The sequence below is a fragment of the Phalacrocorax aristotelis genome, unplaced genomic scaffold, assembly GCF_949628215.1.
Source record: "Phalacrocorax aristotelis unplaced genomic scaffold, bGulAri2.1 scaffold_62, whole genome shotgun sequence".
Lineage (NCBI taxonomy): Eukaryota > Metazoa > Chordata > Aves > Suliformes > Phalacrocoracidae > Phalacrocorax > Phalacrocorax aristotelis.
The window spans coordinates 479291-502107 of NW_027441245.1; the positions used below are offsets into that span (position 1 = coordinate 479291).

The 22817-nt window shown below is 54.3% G+C and overlaps 1 long non-coding RNA gene across 1 annotated transcript; it reads right to left on the minus strand.

Moving 5' to 3' along the window:
- Nucleotides 1–5344: 5344 nt before the first annotated feature.
- On the minus strand, nt 5345–7392 carry LOC142051169 (uncharacterized). Its single transcript, XR_012658330.1, has 3 exons — nt 7027–7392; nt 5967–6030; nt 5345–5490 (listed from the first exon to the last, which is right to left on the minus strand). It is a non-coding gene; the product is annotated as an uncharacterized LOC142051169 (long non-coding RNA).
- Between the last annotated feature and the right edge of the window lie 15425 nt (nt 7393–22817).

Below are 22817 nucleotides of genomic sequence, written 5' to 3' on the forward strand. Positions count from 1 at the left end.
CACCCCAGGTGGGAACCTGCTTTTGAATCTCGACGGATCCGTGGGATCGTGGGACCTGCAGCCGGCCCCGAGGAATTCTCCGGGAGAGCTTCCGATCCCCGGGCCAGAGAATTCTGAGCAAGATCCCCTGGATTGAGGTAAACAAGGCATTCTTTGAAGAAGAAACTTAGGTAGAATAATACGTGGGGTTAGTTTCCCACATAGGATAGGATAGCGGGTTTGAGTCCCACAGGCCTGCCCGTAAGGCGCGGCGAAAGCCACGCAGGGTCGGGGCCAAGAGGTGCCTCGGTTGGTAAGTCTCTGCTAGGCGAAAGCCTGTGGAGCGGGACCCGAGGGTAGGGGAGTCTTCAACAGGGGGTTGAAGTCTCCAGGGGTATCTAGCAGGGGGCTACAGATCCCAGTGGCAGATTTCCAGTGAGACCTCTAACGGGGGTTGGAGTCCCTCTGACTAGTATTTGTGATAGTGCACTATCACAACTACTAGTCGACTGGGAGACGGGAGCATTACTGAGTAGGAAACCTATCCCACAGAGAACACCTTTGCGATGTATTTTGAAGCACTGGAAAGACGTCGGGGGCGGTGACCCACTAACTCGGAAACCATTAATTGAATATTGCAATCATTGGTGGCCAACGTATCAATTGGAAGGTGGGCACAAATGGCCAGAACACGAGACATTGCAATATCGTACCATCTTGCAATTAATGTTGTTTTGTAAAAAGGGAAGGCAAACGGGAAGAAGTGGCATATGTTGATTTGTTCTTTACACCGTGGAATCATCCCGAGCAGCAGAAACAGCGTGAGGTATGTCCACAAGATTCTACGGCAATGTTTCTGAAAAGAGGAAAACGTGGTGAGAACTTGAAAGAGTGTTGCTCTACTTGTGATACTGGATACTTCGCTTGATGAAACTGACAAGAAAATAGTATGGAATACAGCCAGAAGGCAGGTGCAGGGAGCACATGCTAACAGGAATTTACAGAGAACAATGAATAAGAATTTTCCATCTACAAATCCCGAGTGGGACCCTAATCAGCCAGGACCCAGGGGAATGTTGACTAGATGTCAGAGAGAGATTTTATTTGGAGTAAGACAAGCAATGCCAAAAGCAATAAATTGGTCAAAATTTATGAAGTGAGACAAGAATTAAGTGAGTCCCCTTCAGCCTTTATGGAAAGACTGAAGGTGACCACCAGAAAATATACTCATTTGAACCCAGAAAAACCAGAAAAAGCAATTCAGCTGGTCTCTATATTCATAAGACAATCAGCCCCAGATGGGGGCGGGGGGAGAGAAAACAACCTTCAGAAACTAGAACAACCTGAATCCAGAGATCTGGGTTAAATGCTTGAAGTAGCTTGGCATGAAGGAGACCAGGGGAATCAACCCTAGCTGAACACCTGGTTACACTGAAGCTACGGAATGAAGAAATAGAATTTTTGGTAGATACGGGAGCCACTTATTTGGTATTGAATACACGTGAAGAGAAATTTGATCATAAATCAGTAGATGTTGCTAGCGCAACAGGGCAAAGAAAAATTAGCCCCTCTCAGAGCCATTAAAGTTTAAATTGGAGAAGCAATGGGCAACTCACCAGTTTCTGCATATGCCTGAATGTCCACTGCCTCTGTTATGACGAGATCTATTAGGTCAATTAGATGCTCAAGTAACTTTTAAAGATGGAGAGATTAAATCACTAATACCAGAATCAAAAGCCACAGAGGCGAGAGCGTTTATGTTACAGGATTCCTCCAGGGAGGAACGGGTTCCCGAGGAAGTGGAAAACGTAGTAATTCCTTTGGTTTGAGCGAGCGGAGCTCCGGAGCGATCTAAGTGGGCAGAGCCGGTAAAAGTAACCTTAAAGCTTGGAGCCAAGCCCGTAAGACAAAAACAATACCCTATTAAGCGAGAGGCTCGAAAAGGATTACAGAAGTTAATTATAAAATTTTTCAGAATATGAGCTTTTAGTGGAATGTGAATCAGAATATAGTACTCCTGTGTCGCCAGTAAAGAAATCTAGAGGCAAAGAGTATTAGCTAGTTCACGATTTAAGGGCTATAAATCAGGTGGTCCAAGATATACATCCGGTAGTAGCTAATCCATACACTTTACTGACCTCTTTTAAAGGAGGAGCATAAATGGTTTACTGTACTAGATTTGAAGGACGCCTTCTTTTGCATACCTCCAGGCATAAAAAGTCAAAGCCTATTTGCTTTGCAATGGGAAAGCCCCACCACAGAATGAAAGACACAGCTACCATGGACCGTACTTCCACAAGGATTTAAAAATAGTCCTACGATACTTGAGACTCAGCTGGCAAAAAAAAATTAGAGATATAGAAAAAACAGAACCCAGGGAGAGGCATCTTGTTACAGAACGCGGATGACATTCTGATAGCGGCACAAAGTAAAGAAAAATGTTTTGAAATTTTTAAATTTTCTGGGCCAAGGAAGATGCGGAGTTTCCAGAAACAAAACCCAAATAGGAAAAGAAGCAGCCATTTATTTAGGATTTGAAATATCTCAAAGACAAAGACAATTAGAAAGTGAAAAGAAAGAAACTATTTGTCAAATTCCCGAACCTAGCAGCCCGAAGGAACTGAGAGCTTTTCTGAAAACAATGAAATAGCATCAGCTCTGGATTCTGAACTATAGACTGTATGTAAAACCATTATTTGAGGCATTGAAAGACTCAAAAGGATAAATATTTAACCTGGACGCCCGGATGCCAAACGGCATTCAAAGAACTGAAAAGAGCCTCGATGATGGCCCCTGCATTAGGCCTACCTGATTTCGCTAAACCTTTTCAGTTGTTTGTCCACGAAAGACAACATTTAGCCCTTGGAGTGCTGACACAGCGACTGGGAACCTGGAAGAGACCTGTGGGCTACTTCTCCAAACAACCTGACCACGCGAGTAAAAGATGGCCTAGGTGTTTACGGGCAGTAGCAACAACAGCGCTGCCGATCCGGGAAGCCCCAAAGTTAACAATGGGACAGAAGATGACAGTATATGTCCCGCACATAGCGGTGACTGTTTTAGAACAAAAGGGGGGTCGTTGGCTATCCCTTAGCAGAATGTTGAAATATCAAGTTGTTCTGTTAGAACAAGACAATGTGGAATCGAAGACTACTGCTATACTGAATCCTGCTATGTTTTTAACAACAGAAAACCTTACGGACAATTTAGAACACGATCGCTTGCTAACTATTGAACAAGTCTATTCCAGCAGACCAGACCTGACACACAAACCTCTGGGAAAATCCTGATCTGGAGTTGTTTACAGATGGAAGAAGCTCTGGGCGAGAAGAGAAGCGAATGGCCGGATATGCTGTCGTTATCGCCGCCGAGGGAACGGAGTCAGGGGTGCTGCCTGCAAACACCTCAGCACAGAAAGCAGTATTGGTAGCATTGAAGCGAGCTCTGCGAATGGCAGAAGGACAAAGGATAAATATCTAGACTGATTCCAAACGTGCATTTGGTGTGATCCACGATCATGGAGCTATTGGGAAGGAGAAAGGACTGCCATCAGCCCAAGAATCATCAATACAGCATAAAGAAGAAATTCTCCAACTTCCGGAAGACGTGCAGAAACCAAAAGAAGTGGCGGTAAAGCGTTGCAAAGCTCATCAATTTGGCCAGACGGCTGTAAACATAAGCAAACGACTGACCGATAAAGCTGCAAAGAGGACTGCAGAGCAAGGTATCCTTGCACTAGTACCAGTAAAACAGATCAGAATTCCAAAGTTGAAACCGAGATATAATAAATTGGATGAGCAATTAGCAGAACAATTGGAAGCATCACAAAACACAGAGAGATGGTAGGTAACACCAGAAAAACAAGTAATAACAACAACCACCCCACAAGTTATGACAGAACTTGCAAAAGAAAACCATGAGCAAACACATTAGGCTGTAGGCGCTACGGTTTTGAGTTTAAAAACATCTGTAGCGTGTGTAGGCACGACAAGAATAGTTAAACCCATAGTAGCTAAGTGTCCAATCTGTCCTAGAAATAATCCCCTGAACCAAAGGAAACAACCTTTAGGAGTAACAAAACAAAAAATTCTCCCGGAAATTATTAGCAAATTAAGTTCTCTGAGTTACCCAGACAAAATAGATAGAGCAGTATTTGTCAGTGCTGATTGACAAATTTTCTAGATGGCCAGCAGCTTTCTCGTGCTGCACCGACAAAGCTAGAGTAGTAGTTAAGACGTTGCTGAAGGAAATAATACCAAGATTTAGAGTGCCAACGGGAATGTCCTCTGATAGAGCACCACATTTTTTTGCAGAGGTACTTCAACAAATTAATAAAATTTTGGGTAGAGAATGGGACCTGCATACACCCTGGAGACCACAATCAAGTGAAAAATTTCAGAACATGAAGCAAACACTAAACTGACATAGTGGAATATTATTGATCTAGGATGGAAGTATTGAGAAAATTATTATTTCAGAACTTCCAAACAGGGGAAATGTAACCAAAGTGATGAAATCAACCAGAGACGGTGTTCCATTACGGGAACATGGAGCGTACCAATCAGCGTATCTGTCGATCTGCATTTTAGTCCGTAGGCGATCATTAATGCGAACAGAACAACAGACAACGTGCTTCTGTCAGAAAAGGATGAAAAAACGCTGTTTCGCTTAGCGGACTGAGAAAACTAGCCAAGACTGCCAAGAGTAAGAGCCGAGAAGCTAAAAGGTAATTCCGGCAGGGGGAGATCGCGACCACCGACTCACAGACCACCACCGACCCAAGTAACAGAAGAGAACAACGGAAGAGGACAACCGAGCCTGCGCAGCGATTTACATACGGAACGAGCAAGTTTGTACCAATCAGCAGACAGGACAATAATGAATATGTATGAATACGTAAAACATTGATCTACAAATTGTACGGGAAAGGTGCGTGAGGTACGCACGCCAGGAGGAGCAATCCCCCGTGCATCCGGCGCCGCGAATAAAGAATGCCTGCTCTTTAATACTAAATTGGTGTTGAGGAGTCGTTTCCGATTTTAACGCGTTTTTCGGTAACACAGGGAGTCAGATCAAGAGAGCCAGAGAACAACAAAACACCGACAGGCTACAGGACAGAGCAGGAGGAATAAAAAAAAAAAAAACGGAGCCAGAGCCAGGCAGAGAGAGGCGGAGAAAGAAAAAGGAGCCACAGGCTACAGGACAGAGAGAGGGAGGACTGAAAAGACGGGGAGGCAGGGAGACACTCAGAGCGAGATGGAGAAAGAAGGTGCGGGGGGGGGGCGCAAAAAAAAAAAGTAAATTTTGCAGCAGGTAAGGAAAGAGAGGGGGCCGGGGGAGAGACAGGGAGGGCCCAGGACGCACAAGAGAGGCAACGGGGCCCCAGTGGCCCAGGACTCACCGCGACTCTCGCTCTCAGCGCTGCTGGCACAATTTAGCCGTTCAGATGCTTCTTTCCCCTCCTCTCCTCCCTGCCTCTTCTGCAGCTCCAGACTCTAGGCCGTCCTCCACCTGAAGAGAATACGTGGGTGTCTTACAGCTCTTACCAGATGAGGCTTCCTAGGCACGTAGCCTAGCTCGCTCGTGCTGGAGCTGGGGGCAGGCGCACGGGGCAAGGGGGGCCAGGGGAGGCTGAGGGGGAGCTCTGGTGAGCTGGGGAGTCGGCCATCTTCTGCACCCAGAAGCTGCAGGGGGAAAAGGTCATCATCCTTTCCTCCTCCTTTCCCTCTTCCCTTCTATCAGCTCCCGGGTAACTCCTAGGGCTGCCCTCACCCGCTCGCCTTTAGCATACCAGAAGCCTGCCTCGGCGGGTCATTTGAAGCTTCCCATCCCACCAGCCCCAGTAGTACAGGCACACAAGGAGATACCCCTGCACCCACCAAAGGGGCTCGCTCACCTCGCCGGCAGCCCTAGGCCTCACCCGACACAGGGAATCGTGTCCGACACACCACCACGCTGCAGCAAGAGCAGAGGAGGCCTTTCCTTACCAGGAAGCAGCAACGAGCACGGCGGCATCACCTCGCAGGCACTGCAGCATCGCAGGGCTGTTACCTGCGGAGAGAGCAATGGGGATCACAGGGACGCCACCACGCGTGCGCGGCTCCCGGGCTCAGTACCCAATTCTGGTCGCTGGGCAGCAGCATTATCTGAATTACTCTTCTCGATTAATACCATCCAGAAACCGTAACTTGGCTGCATCCACAGAGCTTCTATTCCTCTGCACCTTTCCCCCTCGCAGCCCCAGCAGCGCCATTCATTGCCTCTGCACCAAACAGCAAAGTGTCTCGAGGGAGGAGAAGCAGCACAGCAAACCTGGGGAACAAGGTTGGGTTCCCACCCCCGCAGAATAAGCCCCAGGAACTGCTTGTAGGCATGTGGCATCAGGGTTGTGATCGGGTTTTGGTTTGGTTTTCTTTTTTTTTCCCCCGCCTTCTTTACATAATGTAATAATTGGGGTTGCTTTTCCAAACTACTGAGTTCTGTGGGGATTTTTTGTGCTTTTGCCCTACAAAAAATGGTCATTTTCACTTTCGGTTTTGTGCATGAGAATGGTTGGTGGGTGCTTTTAGGTTGTTGTTCCTTCCCCCCACCCCCTTTTTTTTTTTTCCTTTCCAGCCGCACAAATCCAGCTGGAGTTGGCTTTCCCAGAAGCCCCAAGTTGTTTTCTTTCCACCAGAATTCTTCCTGTATTTTCACCCCTCATTGCAGGCCCAGAGTCAAGGGGTTTGAGGTATTTTTGTGCCCAGGCAGCAGCTCCCAGGCTGCATAAGCAGCCCCACAGGGGGAAGTCCCCGTTTGAGGGAATCGGCCCCAAATTGGGATGGGAAAGTGAAGAGAAGGAGAAAAAACCCTGAATAACCTGAAAAAGAACACCTACTCCAGCCCACCAAGCACCGGTCACCTTGCCTGACTCACCTCCAGGGCCCACATCACGCTCGGCTCATCGCTTAGCACCCTCAGATCACAAAAAAAAAAAAAAGAGTAAAACCCATAATGGAGCCCTATAGCCATCAGTCACATCTTCCCTCCAGTACTACACAGACTCACCTTCTTACAGCGCTCCCCTGGGCTCTCCTCCGTTGCCCTGCACGACTCATCCATCTGCACCTGGAAAAACAGTGTTACTGAACAAGTCACCTGGAGGCACAGCAACAGCTTAACCATTCCACAGCTCCTGCGCCCACGTAGGAATACCATCTAGAGCCCAACTACAGCCTGCCGTTAAAGGAAATGCATTAAATCAAACGTTAAGCCCTCGCACATACAAGCCGGAACAGCAAAAACACGGCACGCTCGCGCACCCAGGGCGCAGCCCGACGGAGGTCCACGCGCACCTCGCCGGTTTGATGCGGAGCCACCCAGCATCCCTGCGAGCACAGCTGCAGGCGCAACAGCAGTTTCACCTACACCCATCTCGGCGCGCAGCGCTTCTGAAGCTTTAAGCTGAAAGCCCTACCTTGACGCTTGGCCACACTAGAAGCGAGCCGTAGCTAGGACTCCACAGAAACACAGCAACACAAATTGCACACCCACAGCGGCGACAGCCTTGCAACTACTTAGACCAGGAACAACAGAGGAAAGTAAAACGGCTTCATCACCCGCACAGGAAAAGCGGCAGACGGAGGCAAAGGGTCAGCATTCATAGCCCTTACAGAACACAGGCGTTCTCTCTCCTTCCATTCCTAAACCCATCCCTTAGGTCTAAATATCGCAGCCCTGCTGTGGCAATAGCGAGAGCGGGGAACGAGAGCCCTGCCGCCGGCCGTTTGTGCGGCAGGACACAAAAACAGAGGGACATGTTTTGCCACACACAACCCTGAATCTCCTGAAAAGTTATGTTTACCAAAAATAGGCATTTGGAACATATTGCCAAAAACAAAACATTCGGCAATAAAACTTTTATGTGTTTGACACCCGCACATTTTTTGGGAACTTGCTATTTGCTTCCTGGTTTTGCTGGTCTTCCCTCAGAAGTTCTACCTGCAGCCAAGTTATTCCCACCCGCCCGACCGGTTCAAGCATTCACCTTCCTGGTATTACCAGCACATTGAGACACAGGCGAGGAACTTAACTGCTCTTCTAAAACTATCCAAATGACAATTACAGCCCTGAAAGAGGAGTGGAAGAGAAGAACAGGAGAGATCAGGCAGCAAAAATGCTCTGCAGGCTGCTGCCAGCCAACACTGCACTCTTTTGTTAAAGCCACCCCGCCCCCCCAAATGCAAACAAAAAACCCCCCATGACTTCATGAAGTGCGTGGGTTTTTTTTCTTTTCAGTAGTCCTTTTGGAGCTCATCCCTGTCTCAGCATCTTGTCTTGTCAGAGCATGAAGTGCAGATGATCTGTATCCCGATGACATTTGCATGGGATGAATACATTTTCAGAAATAGACCCGATCCGTGAGACTCCTGTCACCTTTGTGGTTTTAATAATCGTAACTCAATTTTATCGACTGACACACTTGTGAGAAAACTAATTAACTTGAAACGTAGCCTCTCCTCGGGGAAAAAATGTGTTAGACACCAAATGAAACCGATTCAGAGCTCCAAACCACGATGGAGCCGATAGAGCTGTTGTGACTTAGTTTGTATGTTTAATTAATTGGTTAATAACTCTTCTAAGCAGCGCAGAATGAAGAGCTGGACCCAAAGAGGGTGCGCTGCGCTGGATCCAAAAAGCACCCTTCCTCCAGAGACCCGCCTCAGGTGGCGAGTTCGCTCTGGTGCATGCCGGCCTCCCGAACTTCGGGGTCCGATGTGACCGGACCCCCACCTCCGGGGAGGGTCCTCGTACCCTGCCCAACCCTTGCTTTCCCCTGCAGCCCCCGATGCCCCCACGCCACCCCCACAAGCAGCCAAACCGGCTTCTGCTTTTGGCCCCCAAACCAGCTCACTTTGGGACCGGTTCTGAGCCAAAAAGCCCAGCTGCTGAGCCTGTTCTCAAGTCCCAAAAGCGCAGCACTTGACCTCTGCTCCTCAGCCCAAAACCACACCACTTAGTCCCCTCGCTCAGGCCCTCAAAACGCACGACTCGATCTGTTTCAGGGCCCCGGCGTCAGCCACAGGAGCCTGCTCTCAAGGCCCAGGAACAGAAGAGCTGTGCTCTCCACGCTCAGGGACCAAACCAGCTGAGCCTGGCTGCGTCCCGGCCCCCTCCGCAGTCCCCACGGGCAACGCTCAGGGCCGCGGAGAGCGCAGCCACCCCGCAGCCCTGCACCCCCACGGCCCACGCGGGCACTGTCGGGGAGGCCTTGGGAACTGAACTGCGCGGGCCCGGCCCCGCACCCCGGCGGGGCAGCCCAGCACCGGCCCGGCAGCGCTTTCTTCCTGCTCTCGCAGGCCTCGTTTCCCCGGCAGCGCCGGGCCCGCACCCCAACCCCACAGGGGGCCGGGCCCGGCCCGCCTCCAGCAAACCGCGGCGGCAGCAGCCGGGGTCCCTGCCTGCCTCGCGGGCAAGGGGGGACCCGCCCGGCACCGCAGGAGCCCCCGCCGGGGTCGCCGCCGCCGCCGCCCGACCCCGACGAGGAGCAGTCGAGAGCCGGGTGGGGCTGCCCCTACTCCCCGGGGACGGGCACGGGCTCGGCCCCAAAACCCAACCACCGACCCACGACAGCGCTCGGCCCGGGGCCGCTGCTGCCCGCACCCCGCCGCCCCCCCGGGGGCTCCGCGGACCGGGAGACCCCACAGCCCAAACCCGCCGACCCACAGCGCGCCCGGCCATGCGGCTCCTCACCTGCTCTGGCGCGGCTCCGGCTGCCCCACGGCCCGGCACGGAGCCGAACCCGGCCACCGGACCATCCGCCAACCCCCCCAACCCCCGGACGCTCCGGGACGGTTCTCGTCCCTTTTCGCTCTGACGCCTCGAGCCGAGCCGGCCCCGCTCCTCCGAGCTACCGGCGGTGCCCGCTCTGCTGCTCGGGGCCGGGCCCTGTTCTCGCCCGGACGCGAGAAGCCGCTCCGGGGTCTTCTCGGTGCGTCCAGCCCCGTGCCGTGCCGGAGCGGGGAGAGCCGGGTACGAGCGCGGAGCCCTGGGGCAGGGGTTGCCCCAGTGCCGCCGACGGTGTGTGGGGGGGTGTCGTCGTCCCCCGCCCCACGCGGGGGGCGCACACACGGTACACCCGCGGGCAGGGGCATCCCCGGGGAGCCGTGCGGCCGGGCTGCGCCGTAGGAGGGGAAGGTGATGTTGGTTTCCCATTTTCCCCGCAAACTGATCCTCCCCCCCGGCCCCCCTTTCCCGCGCGTTACAGCCCGCGAAAAAGCTTTTAACAACCCGATCGACAACACTCCCTTTATCCCTCTTCCAGCAGCAGCAGCAGCAGCAGCGAGAGATTAAGGCAACTGCAGCAGAGGGGAGGAAGGCAAGGAGAGCCTTTTCAAGCAAGGGCAGGACAAAATGCACGGCGTGGACAGGCACAGGAGAGGCTGCATTATCTGGAAAGCACAACGCCTGCCCAAGGGCAGAAAATAAGGAACGAATTGTTTCCAAGGAGCTGCAGCAGACGAATCACCTTTTTCTTTATTGCACTCCTGCCCTTTGTTATCCAAAGCGATAGGCTTCACCACCGGGCAGAAAATAGCTGCCTAGATTTACACGGACAACCAGAAACAATCAAGCCACCCAGCAAGAAGTTCGCAGCAGAGGTATAACCCATCAGCAGCTAAAACATTTGTTACGCAGGCACAACTAGGCACTAAACAAAGGCTTTCCAACTCTGGAGGTCTAGAACAGGTAGACATTAGCACAGAAGCACAAGGGGCTCCGTCACACTGCACAAATCTCCCCGTGCCTACACACGCACACGTTCAGAAGTTAGTTATCAGAAAACGCCCGACTCAGCCATTTGCCACAGTCACGAGACTCACGACATGACACAAGAGGTGGGCTCAGAGTTTTAAGGCAAGAAATACCTCCCCCACCCCCCACCAGAGATCTTTCAGGCTCCAGACCTGCCATCTCCCCGCACCAAACGTAACCGGCCAAAGGCTTTCAGGTGACCCAAAACACAGTACACAAAAAATAACCGGGGAGAGCCCTACATTGTGGAAAAGCGAACGATGCCCGACCGGGGCTTCTCTGCGGGGCCCGGCCCCCGCCCCGCCCCCGGCCCGACCCGCACGGAGATACCCCCCGGCCCGCGCCAGGCCTCACCTCACACGGAGACCCACCCGCTGCCCGAACTCACCCACCAGCGCTCTCCGGCCCCCGGACACGGCCGCGCTGCTCTCTCAGGCGGCTGCCGCAGGCGAGGCTCGGGCACCGCCAGGCCTCCAGGCGTCCCGAGGGGCTGCCGGCCACCGCAGGGGATGGCTGCCGGCGGCCGGACCGCCGCGGCGCTCCCCGCCCAGCTCCGAGCAGGCTCCGCCGGCCGCGGGCTTCCCACGCCGGGCCGCAGAGGGGCCCCGGCACCGCACAGGGACGCCTCGCGACCCGGCCGCCACACGCACCGGCCCTTCGGCCTCCACACGCACCGCTCCCGCCCCCGCTCCGACGCGCCGCGCACGCGCCACCGGAAGCCCGAGCCCCGCGGGGCGGCCCTTAAAGGGCGGCCGGAAGGAGCGGCCCCCACCGGCCCCGCCCCCGCGCCGGACCGCCCCCGCGCCCAGCCGGTGAGCGCCAGCGCCCCCTGCTGGCCGGGCCGCGCTCAGCTCGCGAGGGCGCCGAGGGCCGGGCGGGGCGGGGCGGGACGCCCCGGCTCGGGGCCAGCGCCTTCTCGGGGCGAGCGGGAAACCCCTGCGGGCCCCGGTCACGGCCGGGCAGAGCCGCGCGCCCTCCGAGAGCTGCTGAACGGGGCTGCCGCTCGTGACACATACCGAGCCGTCTGCGACGGGAGCGGGCAGAGGAGGAAGAGGCCGGCGGCCGCGGGGCCTGGCCGCAGGCGGGGGGGGGGGGCTGGGGCCCGGGGGGCCGCCCTGCTGGGTCACTGCCCTGCGCCGCACCGCGCTGGGGGCTGGGGCCCGACCGGCGCCGGGCGACCGGGGGCAGCCACTAGCAGGGGGCCTGAGCTTAGCCACGGCCTGCAAAACACCCCGAAGCGTGAGACGCTGCAAGGCCAAGGTGGTCCTTGGCAATGGGGGCGCCTGGGCTCGGCCTCCGCCTTACCTGTCCTGGGTCTGCGTGGCGTTCCAGGGGAATGGTGTTTTCCTTGTGCGGAAGGTGGGCTGGCCGGTCGGCCGTGCCCCGGCCGTTACCGATCCTGCCAAAGGCGCTCGCACGCTCTGGCCCATTACTGCTGCGGTACCGCGCCGTAGCAGAAAGGTGTTGTGTTTTCTCACAAAAAGCCTCCTATGGTCAGTTGAAGAAATAACCTCCTTCCGTGGCACTGACTCTTCGTACAGTCCATAGCCGGCTTTCGGCTTTTGTCTTTACAGCATTCAGTTTGCTTTCTGCCTAGCTTTCTACCTGCTGTGAAACATTTGGATGGTTTTTTCTTGTTGGTTTTTTTTCCCCCTACTTGCTCCACAACTCCCACACCAACCACCCAGCGCGGCTCGCCTTTCAGCCCCCAGACCGAGGAGCCTTGCCCTGGGACGGCCCTTACATGTCAGCAGAGTTGTTCCAGCTCTCACCCTGTCCCTACCCAGCTGAGGACGTCTGTGTCCGTGGGAGACACCCAGACACTCCCCCTGCAGCGTGGCAGCCCCCTGCCCCGTCAGTGAAAACTGCGGCAATATCGGCTAAGTTTAAAAGCGTCGGCAGGAGGTGCAGAATACGTAAATAAAGCGGCGGTTGGCTGCCGGGTATGGGTGCGATATAAATACCTTTTGTTTACAGGCCTTCGTGCCTATTCAGCGTTGAACGGCACCGCAGCCCACCCACCCCGGGGCTCACGGGGCTCGGAGAAGGGTCTCTCCAAGGGCACAACCTAAGGCAGCGCAGGAAGCCCAGCTGCCACGCTCCCAGTCGCTACGGGACACTTGCTTACAGCTACACCGACGAGGGTACGGATGAGGCTGGAACTAGCAGAAATGCTGACTCTTCTGGCCTTTTATTTGTGGAAGGTACAGCGCGCGAGCCTCGGCGGCTCACAGGAGAAGCGCGCAGTGCTGCCTAACTCTCATTCTCAGCTCACGTACTACTGCCAAAGCTCCTGCCCTGTGCTGTGCCAGATGCCGGCTGGCGTGAGCACCTGGGCTCCTGAGGGACCCCCTTGTCCTGAGAGCCAGAGGTACTCACTTCCCTTTGCATGAGGCCTGTAGGAGATATACCCTGCAATTTAAAAAATCCGTATCAAATGTGGCAGACTCAAAAGAGGGCATTTTTAAAAAGGCAGGTTTGTTTTCTTTGTTAACTTTACGATCTACAGCCTAGCAAAGAGCTCCCTTTCAGTGTCAGTCGCTTGGCTTTCTCCCCTACTGACGAGGTCCCAGCCTCCCGGTGAGATCTCGCTGGAGATATTCTGAGTTTCCCTCGAGTACGTGGCTGCCCTGGCCCGAGGCCAGCGAAGAAGCTGACTTTGCCCGTGCCTGAATCAGCAACACGTCCAGCAGGCGACTTGCAGAGCCCAGGGAACCCTCGTAAAGAGGTTTGGGGGTGGGGCGCACCACATCTGCGGCATCGGCCGTGGGAAAGGACCGGCCCAGTAAAACAGGTGGGTGAAACCGCGGTCCGCGCCAATACGTGCTGCTGCCTGGGGCATCGCTTTGCTGCGGGTCAAGTCAGATGCTCTCTGTAAGAGCGAGTCAGGGTAAAGGCAGCAGCAGATTTCTTTTCTGCTCATTTTAACAAAGGCTGGACGGAGCCCATAGAGGAAGGCACTACGCGTCTTGCTGGGTTGGTTTCCCTGCCTTCTCGTAAGCTGTCGCGGAAACTTGCACGAGCAAAGCCTGTGCAAGCTGATGACAGCCACACACGGTTGAAGAGGGAGCAGACGGTGAGAGCAGAGGTGTGCGCTCAGGCTGTGCGCTGGAAGCTAATGCTAATGCTGCAAAATAAAGAGTGGATTTTCTTTTTTGGGTTTAGGTGAGCGCTAAACATGACATGTGCGTATGTGCGTGTGTCTCTCGCAGGTTTTTGTCATACACCCCACCCTCCCACCCCAAAAAAACAACCCACACATGCCACGCGTTAAACAGTGGTTTTCCGTTGTACTTAGAAGTGCTTACATAGGTGTGTTGGTTTTTTTCTTTTTTATTTTTTAATGCAGAAACAGCAATACGATAGATTTAATACAGCTAGCAATTAGATGGGTGTAGCTTTAGAGCGTCGGCTGTTTACAAAGCAACCGCACACCTTCTTTAACTCACAGTTTAAACAAGTAAACTTGCAGTGCATCACACGTGCTTTGTACAGTCACGTTCCACACGGCAGGCCAGATGCTTCACCCTGCCTTGTCCTTGTTGCCCCGACTCCAACGGGACCGCCGAGGCCATCCTGGGGACAGCGCCGCTTTCTAGCAGCTGGGTTGCTTGCCTGGACGCCCCACAGACAAAGAGTCATTTCCCCACTGAACCTCTTCTCAAATAATTTCCTAGCCCTGCAGGCCCCACGTCCTTTGGTTCGTATTTCCTTTTTTCCGGGCTTGATGCACAGGACCGACGATTTCCAGAAATAGAAACAGAGGCTGATTCAGTCCAGGCTCAACATTCTCTGACCTAAACCAAACTGTCTTCGAAGAGATAGCTGTACCGTAGGCACCACCTCGGGAACAGAAGTTGCCCTGTCATAAAAAAAAAAAAAAAAAAAGAAGGAAAACAAGGCATTTCAGGCTGAGGAGGCTGAGCGGTGTGCTGGGGGCGGTGGGGGTTGGAAAGAAACAGTTCAGACGATTAGAGCGAGCTTAGCGTTGCAAAGCGTGCCATTATTTTTAATTTGGCAGTCAGAAGACAATAGATTCTGACACTGATTTCCTGTGTGCTGCGGGAGTTCTCTCCTCAGCATTCCTGTGCACCATTTTACTTTTGTGTCCCGTCCGCTTCGCTTTTGCGCTGTAGCTCTCCGGTTCTAGCTACGCTTCCCACCACCCCCATTACTCTTTGACAAGCCCAGCTCTCACTGTGCTTCCCTTCCCTTCCCTTCCCTTCCCGTATGCGCGTGCAGGGAAAAGCCCGCGCGTCTGCCACTACAGGACACGCTCTGGGAGGCAGGAGAGATGACGACGCTCCCTGACAGAGGACACAGCTGAGGGGCGGTCCGCCGGGGCTGGGGAGATGGCAGCACCTTCCCTCAGCTGCCCCATCCGAGCACAGGTGCAGGTGAGCACTGAGGAGAGACAAGCAGGCAGGAGCCGCAGAGCGAGAGAGAAAATAAAATTCACGGGTGGGTGCTACTTGCGTCTCATTTTTAGCGCAAGGGATGAATTCTCAGCACATTCTTGGAGCTGCCCCTTTGGGACTCACGGAGAAGAGGGAGGTTGGCCACGCGGTGCAGCCCAGCTCTGCTTCCCCTAAATGGTTTTACTGTTCAGGTGTTGCCCTAATCTGGCCGGTACCCCTGCAAAGAGTTTGGGATTTCTGCTGCCTCTCCGGGCCAGCCGCAGACCCTGACTTCATCGCAGCGAATGACCCTGCGCTCGTCAGAGCGGTTGCCGAGTCACATCCCGCTGCCTTCCCTGCAGAACCGGTGACCCTTTTTCAGCCCTTGCCCCCTCTTCTCTCCGCTCGTTGCCCATCCCTTTATCAGTGCCGGCACCGATCCTGCCTCCAGCTCGCCCTGTCTCCACCTGCGAGCGCCCAACAGGAGCTAAATGTCTCCTCAAGGACGCACGGAAGAGACGCGCAGGTAACCCAGCACAGACCCCCTGCAAACATCTTCTTTCCATTTTCTTTCCTCTCCTGACACGAAGAGATGACTTAGGAAAAAGCGTACTGCTCACACTTCACCTGCACTGCTTCTACTTTCACTTTCGCTCTCCTTGGCAGTAATTAATAGCGGTGGCTGGGGAGGCTGGGGCATTCCCCCAAAGCAGCTGCAGTTACATCCGGGCGGTTGTGGCACTCCATTAGCTCTGTAGTTTTTAAATCTAAATCTTCTGGAATTGTTAGTTCTGCTCAGGAATCACCCGTACCTGCAAATTTTCTTAATAGCTACGCTTGACCCCAGCCACTGTTTAACAGCTCACCTTTATTTCTCTTCATTTAAGAACCTAAAGCTTCGTTTACTGCTTGGGTTGGAAGCAGGAGCTGTCGCTGCCTCTGAACTTTCTAACAGCCCTGTTACAATTTCAGTACTACCCGCTCCCAATTTAGCTTTCCGGGTCGATTTTCATTCTAGATTCGAAAATTTCCTTATTTTGTTTCTGATCAGGAGTCATTAATGCCTGCAGTTGATTTAGTAACGGCTGTATTTAGATTGAGCTATTAATGACTCGCAACTCTATTTATGGCATAAAAAAGGACTGCCTTTATTTTTTTTAACTACAGATTAGGAATAATGACTGCCTGGTTTGTTCAGTAATAGGTGTGATTAAATTTAGTCACGACTCCTCCCTAAATAATATGTATTTATTTGCACTCTAACAATTTAACCTTCCCTTTACCGGCCAGGGGCACCGACAAGTGCCCGTGCGTACCTCCGCTCCCCCTGCGCCGGCTCCCCAGGGAACAGCCTCTTACCCTGACCAGAGTCTGCAGCGGCCCGTTGTCATCCCAGCTCCTCGCCCTCGAGAAAGCGGCTGCCTGAAGCGGCGGCAGCTCCGCTGCTGCCCAGAGGGGACGGAAATGGCGCGGGGTAAAGCTCTCCGGGCCGCCTGCGTCCCGCGCGGAGGCGGTGACCTCAGCAGCCTGTACGCTGTTGGGGCCGAGCCAACAACCTGAGGAGGAGTCGCAGGGCGTAGCTGTTTCTGCAACAACCACGCTTTCCCGCCTGGCTGGACAAGAAAGCGGGGCCTGCGGGGGCCTGGAGAGGCAGCATCGCTGCAGGTTGTGCCACGGCTGTTGAGAGGCCAAGGCAACACCTGAAACAGTGAACGGCACAACTAGTGAAAACCCCCAAGGTTCCGGGTTCAGTAAAGACAGGAATTGCAGCAGCACAATAAAATGATCTCACGAGGGGAAAAAAAACAGCAAAGCAAAAACCAAACCCCAAACAGAACACCATACCACTAACCCGTCTCACCGCCCCCTCAGCGCCCAAAACAGCATCCTGGGAGAAAAAAAGCAAAGCAGGCCACAAGGGACCTTTCTAGTACAGATGCCGCCAAAGAGTGCCAAGCTCTGGAATCCTTACCTCAGGCAACGCCTCCGCTTCTCTAAACGCCAGAGCACGCCTGCCCGGGGGGCTGAGACAGCCCCAAAGCTGCGACCGCCCGAGGGAACACGGGAGCACCGACGCCAGAGAAGCCCAGGGCCAGAGCCGGGGCTCTTCCACCCCCGGGCCCCGCCCCCGCCCTTCCCACAGCGCCCCGCGAAAGGGGCGGGCCGAGCCCCCCGGGGGGTGAAGGCCCCGGGAGCCGTACGAGAGCCGCCTGGAGTTCCCGGCACGGGAGGGAGGGGGGAGAGAAAACACCCAAACCGAGCCCCCCGAGCGGAGCAAACACAGGCTCGGGCTGTTGCCGGGGGGCGGGGCCTGTCGCTAAGGGGAGAGAGCCGGCACCGCCCCCCGGGCCGTTGCCGGGGGGTGGGGCCTGTCGCTAAGGGGAGAGAGCCGGCACCGCCCCCCGGGCCGTTGCCGGGGGGTGGGGCCTGTCACTAAGGGGGTGTGTCCAAAGGGACGCTGGCAATGCCCCTGGAGCCATCACCAAGGGCAGGGCCTGTTGCTATGGAGGGTGGGGCCAGGCAGCACCAGCAACACCCCCAGGCTGTCACCAGGGGGTGGGACCTGTTGCTAACTGGGGATGCTGGGGAGCACACGAGCACGGCCCCACCCCACCAGGCCCTCGCCAGGGGGCGGGGCCTGTCGCAAAGGTGGGTGGGGCCAGAGGGGTCAGATATCAGCCCGCGCGTATAGACCAGTGCGTCCCAGTAATGACCAACATGCCACACAGTATGGATCCCAGTACATCCCAGCTCCCTCCCAGCGACGCCCAGTACATCCCAGTTCCCTCCCAGTACATCCCAGTTCCCTACCAGTGCAGCCAAGTACATCCCAGATCCCTCCCAGTCCGTCCCAGTTCCTTCCCAGTCCGTCCCAGTACATCCCAGTTCCCTCACAGTACATCCCAGTTCCCTCACAGTTCCCACACAGTTCACTCCCAGTTCCATTCCAGTACATCCCAGTACATGCCAGTTGCCTCCCAGTTTCCTCTAAGTACATCCCAGTACTTCAAAGTTCCCTCCCAGTACATCCCAGTTCCCTCTAAGTACATCCCAGTACTTCGAAGTTCACTCCCACTACATCCCAGTACGTCCCAGTTCCCCCTTGGTACATAACACTTCCCTCCCAATACATCCCAGTTCCCTCCCATTACATCCCGATTCCCTCTCAGTACATCCCAGTTCCCTGCCAGTATGTCCCAGTACATCACAGTTCCCTCCCAGTACATACCAGTTCATCCCAGTACATACCAGTACATCCCAGTACATCCCAGTACATCCCAGTACATACCAGGAAAGAAGTGGTAGTGAACCGGGAGGGAACTGGGATGTACGGGGATGAACTGGTAGGAAACTGGGATGTACTGGCATGGAACGGGGATGTATTGGGATGTACAGGAACAGAACTGGAATGTACAGCGATGTATTGGCATGTACTGGCAGCGAGCTGGGATTTACTGGGATGTACTGGGAGGAAACTGGGATATACTGGGAGGAAACTGGGATATATTGGGAGGCATTGGGAGGGAAGTGGGTGTCAACTGGGACATTCCAGTTTCCTCCCAGTACATCCCAGTTCCCTACCAGTGCAGCCCAGTACATCCCAGTTCCCTCCCAGTCCGTCCCAATCCCCTCCCAGTACATCCCAGTTCCCTGCCAGTATGTCCCAGTACATCCCAGTTCCCTCCCAGTACATACCAGTTCCCTCCCAGTACATCCCAGTTCCCTCCCAGTTCCCTCCCACTACATCCCAGTACATCCCAGTTCCCTCCCAGTACATACCAGTTCCCTCCCAGTACATCCCAGTACATCCTGGTACATCCCAGTTCCCACCCAGTACATCCTACTACATACCAGTTCCCTCCCAGTTCACTCCCAGTACATCCCAGTACTTCACAGTTCCCTCCCAGTACATCCCAGTACGTCCCAGTTCCCCTCAGTACATAACACTTCCCTCCCAGTACATACCAGTACATCCCAGTGTCCTCACAGTACGTCCCAGTTCCCTCCCAGTACATACCAGTTCCCTATCAGTACATCCCAGTTCCCTCCCTGTTCCTTCCCAGTACATAACAGTTACCTCCCAGTACATCCCAGTAGATCCTGGTACATCCCAAATCCCTGCAAGTTCCACCCGGTACAACCCAGTTCCCTCCCAGTACATCCCAGTTCCCTCCCAGTACATACCAGTTCCCTCCCAGTTCCCTCCCACTACATCCCAGTACATCCCAGTTCCCACCCAGTACATTCTACTACATACCAGTTCCCTCCCAGTTCCATCCCAGTACATCCCAGTTCCATCCCAGTACATCCCAGCACTTCACAGTTCCCTCCCAGTACATCCCAGTTCCCTCTAAGTACATCCCAGTACATCCCAGTTCCCTCCCAGCACATCCCAGTACGTCCCAGTTCCCCTCAGTACATACCAGTACATCCCAGTGTCCTCACAGTACGTCCCAGTTCCCTCCCAGTACATCCCAGTTCCCTCCCAGTACATCCCAGTTCCCTACCAGTTCCTTCCCAGTACATAACAGTTACCTCCCAGTACATCCCAGTACATCCCAGTAGATCCTGGTACATCCCAAATCCCTGCCAGTTCCACCCGGTACAACCCAGTACAAGCCTGTACATCCTAGTTCCTCCACAGTACATCCCAGGGCATCCCCGCACATTGTAGTGCCTCCCAGTACATCCCAGGTCCCTCCCAGTACATCCCAGTTCCCTCTAAGTATATCCCAGTACTTCACAGTTCCCTCCCAGTTCACTCCCACTTCCCTCCCAGTACATCCCAGTTCCCTCTAAGTACATCCCAGTACTTCACAGTTCCCTCCCAGTACATCCCAGTTCCCTCTAAGTACATCCCAGTACTTCACAGTTCCCTCCCAGCACATCCCAGTATGTCCCAGTTGCCCTCAGTACGTAACACTTCCCTCCCAGTACATACCAGTACATCCCAGTGTCCTCACAGTACGTCCCAGTTCCCTCCCAGTTTAGTCCCAGTACACAACAGTTACCTCCCAGTACATCCCAGTTCCATCCCAGTACTGGGAGGGAACTGGGATGTACTGGGATGTAATGGGACGGAACTGGCATGTATTGGGAGGCACTGGGAAAGAAGTGGTAGTGAACCGGGAGGGAATTGGGATGTACGGGGATGAACTGGTAGGAAACTGGGATGTACTGGCATGGAACGGGGATGTATTGGGGTGTACAGGAACGGAACTGGAATGTACTGCGATGTACTGGGATGTACTGGGAGCAAACTGGGATTTACTGGGATGTACTGGGAGGAAACTGGGATATACTGGGTGGAAACTGGAATATACTGGGAGGCACTGGGAGGGAAGTGGGTGTCAACTGGGACATTCCAGTTTCCTCCCAGTACAACCCAGTTCCCTACCAGTGCAGCCCAGTACATCCCATTTCCCTCCCAGTCCGTCCCAGTTCCCTCCCAGTCCGTCCCAGTCCGTCCCAGTACATCCCAGTTCCCTCACAGTACATCCCAGTTCCCTCACAGTTCACACACAGTTCACTCCCAGTTCCATTCCAATACATCCCAGTACATGCCAGTTGCCTCCCAGTTCCCTCTAAGTACATCCCAGTACTTCACAGTTCACTCCCACTACATCCCAGTACGTCCCAGTTCCCCCTGGTACATAACACTTCCCTCCCAATACATCGCTATTCCCTCCCATTACATCACAATTCCCTCCCAGTACATCCCAGTTCCCTGCCAGTATGTCCCAGTACATCCCAGTTCCCTCCCAGTAAATCCCAGTTCCCTCCCAGTACATCCCAGTTCCCTCCCAGTACATCCCAGTACATCCTGGTACATCCCAGTTCCCTCCCAGTACATCCTACCACATACCAATTCCCTCCCAGTTCCATCCCAGTAAATGCTAGTTCCATCCCAGTATATCCCAGTACTTCACAGTTCCCTCCCAGTACATCCCAGTTCCCTCTAAGTACATCCCAGTACTTCACAGTTCCCTCCCAGCACATCCCAGTATGCACCAGTTCCCCTCTGTACATAACACTTCCCTCGCAGTACATACCAGTACATCCCAGTGTCCTCACAGTACGTCCCAGTTCCCTCCCAGTACATACCAGTTCCCTACCAGTACGTCCCAGTTCCCTCCCACTTCACACCCAGTACATAACAGATACCTCCCAGTACATCCCAGTACATCCCAGTAGATCCTGGTACATCCCAAATCCCTGCCAGTTTCACCCTGTACAACCCAGTACAAGCCTGTACATCCTAGTTCCTCCACAGTACATCCCAGGGCATCCCCGCACATTGTAGTGCCTCCCAGTACATCCCAGTTCCCTCCCAGTACTGGGAGGGACCTGGGATGTACTGGGAGGGAACTGGGACGTACTGGGAGGGAACTGGGATGTACTGGGATGTAATGGGACGGAACTGGGATGTAATGGGATGGAACTGGGAAAGAAGTGGTAGTGAACCGGGAGGGAACTGGGATGTACGGGGATGAACTGGTAGGAAACTGGGATGTACTGGCATGGAACGGGGATGTATTGGGATGTACAGGAACAGAACTGGAATGTACTGCGATGTATTGGCATGTACTGGGAGCGAGCTGGGATTTACTGGGATGTACTGGGAGGAAACTGGGATATACTGGGAGGAAACTGGGATATACTGGGAGGCATTGGGAGGGAAGTGGGTGTCAACTGGGACATTCCAGTTTCCTCCCAGTACATCCCAGTTCCCTACCAGTGCAGCCCAGTACATCCCAGTTCCCTCCCAGTCCGTCCCAATCCCCTCCCAGTACATCCCAGTTCCCTGCCAGTATGTCCCAGTACATCCCAGTTCCCTCCCAGTACATACCAGTTCCCTCCCAGTACATCCCAGTTCCCTCCCAGTTCCCTCCCACTACATCCCAGTACATCCCAGTTCCCTCCCACTACATCCCAGTTCCCTCCCAGTACATCCCAGTACATCCCGGTACATCCCAGTTCCCACCCAGTACATCCCAGTTCCCTCCCAGTTCCCTCCCACTACATCCCAGTACATCCCAGTTCCCTCCCAGTACGTCCCAGTTCCCTCCCAGTACATCCCAGGTCCCTCCCAGTACTGGGAGGGAACTGGGATGTACTGGGAGGCACTACAGTGTGCGGGGATGCCCTGGGATGTACTGTGGAGGAACTAGGATGTACAGGCTTGTACTGGGTTGTACCGGGTGGAACTGGCAGGGATTTGGGATGTACCAGGATCTACTGGGATGTACTGGGAGGTAACTGTTATGTACTGGGAGTGAACTGGGAGAGAACTGGGATGTACTGGTAGGGAACTGGGATGTACTGGGAGGGAACTGGGACGTACTGTGAGGACACTGGGATGTACTGGTATGTACTGGGAGGGAAGTGTTATGTACTGAGGGGAACTGGGACGTACTGGGATGTACTGGGAGGGAACTGTGAAGTACTGGGATGTACTGGGAGTGAACTGGGAGGGAACTGGTATGTAGTAGGATGTACTGGGTGGGAACTGGGATGTACCGGGAGGGAACTGGGATGTACTGGGAGGGAACTGGTATGTACTGGGAGGGAACTGGGATGTACTGGGATGTAGTGGGAGGGAACTGGGAGGGAACTGGTATGTACTGGGAGGGAACTGGGATGTAC